At 36.5% G+C, this 7,950-nt stretch overlaps 1 long non-coding RNA gene across 1 annotated transcript; it reads right to left on the bottom strand.

Annotated features, from left to right (window-relative positions):
- Positions 1–3,179: 3,179 nt before the first annotated feature.
- Positions 3,180–7,524, bottom strand: LOC107635045 (uncharacterized). The gene is made up of 8 exons (XR_015902462.1): positions 7,207–7,524; positions 6,026–6,200; positions 5,645–5,783; positions 5,318–5,454; positions 5,057–5,184; positions 4,908–4,956; positions 4,690–4,817; positions 3,180–3,774 (listed from the first exon to the last, which is right to left on the bottom strand). It is a non-coding gene; the product is annotated as an uncharacterized LOC107635045 (long non-coding RNA).
- Between the last annotated feature and the right edge of the window lie 426 nt (positions 7,525–7,950).

Genomic DNA, 7,950 nt, shown 5'->3' with positions numbered 1-7,950 from the left:
GCGCACCTTGCGCTTGCGCGTGGCTTGCTTTTTGCTTTTGCTTTTTTTTCTTTTTTTTATTATTATGAGCATCAAAAGACCTCATAACTTTCCCTCCTTTTCTGAAACTCTAGCTAAGGTGTAAGATTAAGCACATTTTGAGACATAGGGGCATTTTCAAACAACTTGAGAAAACTTGAAATTCAAGCAAAAACTCAATTCGAAAATAAATTCATCCCTTATTAAAGTATAGAATGCATAAACACCTTAGCAAACAAAGGAAAATATACCAAGAGGTAAAGAAACTATATACAACGGAACCCAATTCATTCATTCATTATATCTACAGGAGAATGGAAAGAGTTTACTATGGTGGGGTGTTTCCCACCAAGCACTTTTAGTTTAAGTCCTTAAGTTGGACATTGGGAGGCTCCTTGTCAAGGTGGCTTATGCTTGTACCCATCCTTGAACCTCCAAAAGTGCTTGTCCTTCAATCGGTTGTCAGAAGTTCCAACCTTCTTCATTAAGCTTTGGTGAGGTTCTTTCCAAGACGTGGGCTCCCAAGAATGACTACCATAAGTTAATCCAGGATCCCATATCTTATCCTCGCACCCATCTTCTAGTTGATTGTCTTGACCGTGTCCGGGCGACGAGGAAATAGAATTCTCATGGAAGCACCACTCTACTCTCCTAGACCCATTTAGTTCAGCATTACACCAATCTATGCTCTCTAATTCCGAGCTTCCCACCATAATGAGCCTAGATTTAGAACGCCAACCACTAAACATCCTCCTCTTCCGCTTGATTCCACAAAGCGCCCTGAGTTGGCCATCCGTTTCAAGCAAACCATACTCAAGTGGGATAACACAGCTGCGAGTTAGAAGTTTTACCCACTCAAATGGAGGACCGGATGACGAACCAGGTAGAGGAATTCCCAAAGATCGTGATAAAGCATGCTCTACTCCCGTCCATCCCCTTCTAGAGGTTTCCACCACTTGGTGAGGTTCTTTAAGTTCCCCCTCATGCCAAGCCTCCTCAAGTTCACTTTCCTCTTCACCAATTTCTTCTATTTCTTCCCCATCGCTCTCATCGTAGATAGGAGGTCTAGTGAAGTCTACCTCATCATCAAGTCTAAGCAAATTAGGGAAGGATTCTTCAAACTCAAAAGGATCATATGTTGATTCGGAATCATCATAGGTAGGAAGGTTTGTTGCTTGGAGCACTTCTTCCAGTTCTTCACTTGCATTAGGCTTTGGAGGTTGCAAGCCCTCTTCAACCTTGCTTTCCAATGTACTGGGGGAGGGTTCAACAGGATCGTTAAGGGAGTTGATCGAAGTGGGCAAAAAATCATTAGAGATGGAATCCACTTCTTTATCAATTTCCTTTAACTCATTGTTTACTCCTGCGACATTGCTCTTTTCTTTGATATTCCCTCCACATTCCTTGGAGGAAGTTTCCTCAACTCGGGATTCCTTTATGTACTCAACATATCCTAAACATCCATCCACCACTTCCTTTTGTTCGCTAATCTCTATCTTCTCCTCTTGTTGCGGTTCTTGATTCAATTCTTCTTCCTCACCATGGAGTTCCATGTTCATATCCTTGCTAAGCTTCGGGGTTGCTTCTCCGCATCCAACAATAGAAGTACTTATGGCGCATGAGCTTAGGTGAGATGTTAGGTGACCCACGGCTTCTATTATGCCGGCCACCCTTACTCTTAACTCCTTGAACTTGGTTTCATCTTCCTCTTGTCGCCTTAAAATACGAGATTCAAGGTCTCTCAGTTCTAACATGAAGGCTTCATCAGGAGATGGGGTTGGAAGAGAAAATTCATCAGTTAGGGAAAAATTGTTATAATCGAAAGGTGGTTCATGTTGGTGAAGTTCTTAAGGTGGTGTATGTGGAATTTGTGGTTCTTGAGAGTATTGGTATTGGGATGGTGGTTGTTCTACATGTAGTTCTAATGGTGGTTGATATGGTGTGTATAAGTTATGGTCATATGGAGGCGAATGATGGTATGAGGCTTGTGAGTATGACGTGTGGCTATGTTGAGGATATGTCTCATAGGCATATGGTGGTAGTTCTTGGAAGTCACAAGGAAATTCACCATAGCTAGTGGATTGATATGCATCATAGAACGGCTCTTCTTCATAGTGCATTGGTGGAGGTTGTTGCCATGGAGGTTGATCAAGTGTTTGAGGCTCCTCCCACCTTTGATCTCCAGTTCCTTGATGTACATCCTCATTGAAGCTCTCATCTCCTACAACATAATTTGAGCTACACTCAGCCAAAGTGAGAATTCATAGTGATGTGGAAAATAAAAACAAAGAGCGATAAGAAATGAAGAAGACTAAATCCTAAAATTAGCAAAAATCAACAAATAAACCAAAGATAAAGCTATTCACAATATTTACAATAGTCAATAACATAGCACCATTGGCTCCCCGGCAACGGCGCCATTTTGATGGACGAACGTGAATTTGTCAGTATAGAATTTCACAATTGAAATCTTGTTGCAAGTATAGTTCTACACCAACAAACAATTCACCCAATCAAAAATTTGGGTTGTCACAAGTTCAACCCCCAATGAAAATTTACCGGAGTATTTCGGACTCCGGGTCGTCTCCCTAGGAACCAACGGAGTGCATATGTATTGGCTATAGAGGGGAAAAAGGGGGTTTTGTTTATGAGATGGCAAGAAAATAAGTAAATTGAGCGAGTAAGTAAAGAAAGCAAATTAAAAAACTCTTGGCTAAGAATTGGGTACTTAAGATCACAATCCTAGTTAATACCAATTATCGACAATTATAAGAGGTCAACTCATTAAGTCTACTTCTCGAAGCCTTAAGTACGTAACATTTACTCCTAGACTGGAAGTATGTCAAATAGGCCTAATCACATCCACCCATAAGTCCTAACCTCCCCACTAATTGGTTTAGTAGTGGATTAGCGTCAATGGGCTTCAAATTGATCACACAGGGTTCTCAAATTACCAATTCCATGGTATCCAAAACTCAAGATCACTTAAGTCCCTTGGCCTAGACCAAGAGTTGACAAAACTACTCAAGAACTGAAGAAAACATTTCATCAAACACCTAGAGTGCAATAAAAATTTACATCATAACTTGCAAGGATACTAAAATCTACCACTATTGATTGCAAGAAAAGTAAACTCACAGCTCAAATTAACATCAATTAAAGAGACATCAACAGTAAAATTGCATTAAATGTAAACAAATCCAACATGAGATCATGAATGTAAAAGAGAGCATAAAAGTAAAATTAACGCTACAAAATCATGAGAATCAAGGAGTAGAAGTAAGAGATCATAAAAGAAATGAGATGATAACATGTAATTAAACCTAATTCTAGAGAGAAGATGGAGCTTCTCTCTCTAGAAACTAACCTACATAATGCTATATCTAAAACTAATCACTCCCCCCCCCCCTTTTGCTTGGACTTCAATTCTGCATGAAATACACTCAGAAACAAGTTGGATTTGGGCTTGGGTAGCTCAGAAATCGCCTCCAGCGTTTTGCCATTAAGTGGGCCAAGTACGAGTGTTGGCGCGTGCGCGCCATGTGCGCGTGCGCGTTGATTGGCAAATCCCCATCCGCGCGGAAGCGGCATGTACGCGTGCGCGTCCTTGTGAGAGACCACTTTGCGCGTGCGCGCCTTGTACGCGTGCGCGTCCATTGGTTCCTTCCAAATCTTTGTTTCTTCATGCATTCTCCTCTTTGCATGCTTTTCTCCTCATTTCTTCCATCCGATAATTGCCTAATGAACCTGAAATTTCTTAACAAACACATCAAGGCATCAAATGGAATTAAAGTGGGTTAAAATCACCAATTTAAGGCCTAAAAAGCATGTTTTTACAATTAAGTATAATTTAAGGGAGAATTACAAACCATGCTATTTCATTGAATAAATGTGGGAAAAAGTGGATAAATCCCCCAAAATAAGCACAAAATAAACCACGAAATCAGGGTTTATCAAACCACCACAACTTATTCAATGGGGATTTTGTATGTGTGTAGTGGAGGTTTTATATTGAATTTTTGTGATAATTTTAAATCACTATTGTGGCAGTTTAAAACCTCCAAAAATTGATTTTTTTTAATTTAACAAAAATTAACTATTTTATGAGATTTTCAAACTTCCATAAATCTTGTAATTATTTATTTATTTTTAATTTCAAATCATTCATTAATCTCATCTCATCACATACTCTCAAATTAAAATTTATTTTTTAATATCAAAATTTAAAATAGATACAGCTTATATCAATTTTATATTTTAAAATCAATTCAAACTATACTACAAACACCTATCTTTTAGCTATCCACTCATTATCAATAACAATCATATTATAAACGTACAAATATTCTCATATTTGTATATATTATATTTATTTAATAAAAAATCCTAGCATAATAACAGATTGTACTTGTGTATGTTCTTAACAACACCAATATATATAATTCATAATTATAGAAATATATATACAGGAAGGAAGAAAATGGAAAAGAGACTTAAAATGTTGATGATGTTTGACCCTTTAGCTAATAATATTTACAAAGTCATTATCCAAAAGTTTCTTTTAGAAGAGTTATCTATCTAGGCTCATGGTCATTGTTTTTTTTTTATATATTCGGAGCTTGAATACAAGGATCCACTGCTGTAAGGTTGATGGGAACTCTCTAAGCTTACCTCATTATGTTGAAAACTTGAAGAAGTTGATGGTCCAGATTCAGCAGCAGGGTCCAAACCAATTGAGTGCAATATGATTTCAATCTCTTTCACTACATCACTCATTGGAGGCCTGTTAGCTCCTGATTCTTCAAGACACATCATTGTAAGATCAACAAACTTGTCGAAACCATTAAGGGCCGAGCTAATTGTTCCTTTAAAATTCAAAATTATATTACCTTGTGCTATGATCTTTAAATTGAGTGGTGACATGATCTTTGCCATAATCTAATATTGGTTTGGATAGGATAGGCCAAAATCAGCAACTTTTGCATCAAGCTTCTCTATCAGCAAAATGTTCTTCAAAGCAGAATCCAACTAGGCTTACCACATTCTTGTGGTGAACCCTTGAAAGGAGTTCAATCTCAGCTTTGAATTCTACCCGCCCTGCTTCGATTCCTTTTGAGCTCGTTTTATGGCTATCAGTTGTCTAGAGGGAAGAGTTCCCTTATAAACCTTTATACACACACAAGAATATCTATTAGTAAATGTTACATTTTATTAAAATAGAAATAAGTATGAAATGAACACTTGGTAACAAATTGTTCAATTTAAGACATATCTGAATCAAATAAGAAACAATCAAGACCTTTCCATAACCCCCAGATCCAACATCATTAGCTAGTGAAAAGTTGTCTGTGCATTTCTTAAGTTCTTTAAAAGAGAACTGCCTTGCTGCCTTTAACTCAAGGGTGCCACAGTTGCTTTTACTTGGATCCCAGTTTCCTGCGTTTCGCGAAACCAATAGTACTGTTAACATAAATGCTCATGAATACATGTAGTCTATTTGATTGTTAAGACACTAATAAGAAGACACAAAAAGGAATTTATCATTGCTAACAAATTTCCACTTATAAATTACTAACAAACCCTTTCAAGGAAGACGAGAAAGGGGTATTGAAAGGATGGATATGACCTTCTCTTCTTCCATCAAACCAGACTGTACGACCACTATTCACAGTATTAGAAGACTGGTTGAAGGTGCTAAGAATTGCTCCAACAATACCGTGTTCACTAGCTGTCACATTGGGATACAAACCAGCGCATAGTATAGCCTGCAAGGGTATATTCTCAGAGATCATTGCACAAAAAGTGAATAATTAAGGACCTGCTATGCGGCATAGCATGATGGTAGAATAGATGGTACTATATAAAAGAGTGGTAGAGAGTAATCATGATATACATCTATGGCAGTGTGTACTATATATTCTCTTTCAGAAACAAATAACAATCATATCATGCATGCATGCCACACATGCTAATAATCTTATTCAGACCAAGTAGAATGTTCACATACATTGCTGCCACCAACCACCAACCAGCCTTGGATACTTAAGAATAAACAACTATTCAGCTCCAGAAGAAGAAGAAGTTGAAGGACTTGGAATGCACACAGACATGAGATGCATCACAATCTTATACCAAGATGAAATTGGAGGGCTTCAAGTAAGGTCAAATGCAGATCAACATCACTATAGAAACAAAACAAAGAAACTGTGAAACAGAGAATAAAAATATAAAATGCAGATCTGAAAACGCATTGGTTACTAAGAGAAAAAGTATAAATCCAAGATAAGGAAATTCTTTATCACTCAACCTCTCCAAGCACCCAGGCTCTACATATTATTATGAATAGAATTATCATCATCATTACTACTATATTAGTTGATATATATAAATCGCTAAGTAAAAGCTTTCTATTCTACCATGAAGAATAATTGATATATATTATTACTTAGTAGCAAAAAGCTCCTGCTACGTTCCTTCACTCTCTTCATCTATCTCAAAATTATTCATGAAACCAAAAGAAGCCTTCACTAAAGGTAACATTCAATTTAGTTCTCTATATATAACTATACCTTTTTCACTTTAATGCATAAATATTCTTGTACTAGCTATATAGCAAGCATCTTTATTCTTTAATTATTTTCTATGATCAAATACACAATGAATCATATTATTAAACAAATTGCACATTATTTTATATATGATGCAGATAATGGCTATAAAACTCAAAACTGAATTTGGAGCACAATGTTCCACTGCAGAAGCAGAAGCTTCATACTAAGCAGCATGGTGCTATCTTATCTGAACTTTTTAATTTATAAATTTGCAGAAATATAAAAATACAGAATATCCCAATGAAACATGAACTTGTGGCAAGAATGAACAAGTAAAAGCATGCAAGCATATTCAGACAACCCATTTCTATTTCCAATTCCATTTCAATTTGCAGGACGCCGCACAATGGTAAAATTCCATAACCATGAGTCCAGTTAATGTAATAACCAAATGGCAATTGCTTCATTGTCGAAACAAGTACGGTATTAGACACCGATTTAACACATTTGAATAATTATCCTAAGCTGGTTGCTCAATTGGAACTTCAAAGAAGTAGAGAAATAGAGACAAGTGAAATATGGAGAAGAAGAAGAATACCAGCGGAACTCGAAGGAGAAAATAGATTTGAAATAATACCTCGATTCAGAAGCTTTTGACCGCAGAAACTACAGTGACAACAATGGCAAAAACTGCAATGGCAATCGTACCAACAGAGCAACCAGATCTGAAACCATAATGTTGATAGAGGAGGTGGCTCGATTTATGAGCTTCCTGTGACAACTGTGGCGGCAACTGCGGCGGAACCGGCGACTGCAACGGCGGCAGACGGGCGACTGAAACGACAGCTACACCGACGGTAGAGAACCTAGGGTTTTGTTGATCGCCATTCTCTTCTCTTCTCTCATACTCGGTGAGTTTTGAAAAGTCAATAGTTAATAGGACGTAATAGAGGAGGATTTTTTTTGGGGGTTAAAGTTTAAATTTTATAAATGAATTATTAAGGATAGTTTTATAAATTGTCATAAATAAAGTGTATTTTAGAGTTTTTAAAAATTTTTAGTAAAAAATTTTTTCAATTAAATATAAATTTTGTAGTGTTTTGATGTCTAAATTAGAATGTGAGTTTTTTTTTAAGAATTGTTGTTGAGTTCTTATATGCTAACTCATAAATTTGCTACATATAGAGTAATAAAAAAAGATGATGTGAATTTTTTTGATGGACAAACATTATAGAAGATGATAATGGAAATTTTGAAGACACTAAAGCAAATAATAATGAACAAGTGAGCATCAATTTAGCTTTTAGGATTGGCAATTTAGAAGCTAAATTAAGGACGCATAAATGTATAATATAAATGTTAGGATTGCTGTTTTTTTTTC

Source organism: Arachis ipaensis, chromosome B1, assembly GCF_059453495.1.
Source record: "Arachis ipaensis isolate K30076 ecotype BB chromosome B1, ASM5945349v1, whole genome shotgun sequence".
NCBI lineage: Eukaryota > Viridiplantae > Streptophyta > Magnoliopsida > Fabales > Fabaceae > Arachis > Arachis ipaensis.
The sequence above is the reverse complement of the archived record's forward strand: the minus strand, read 5'-3'. Positions and strand labels throughout refer to the sequence as shown.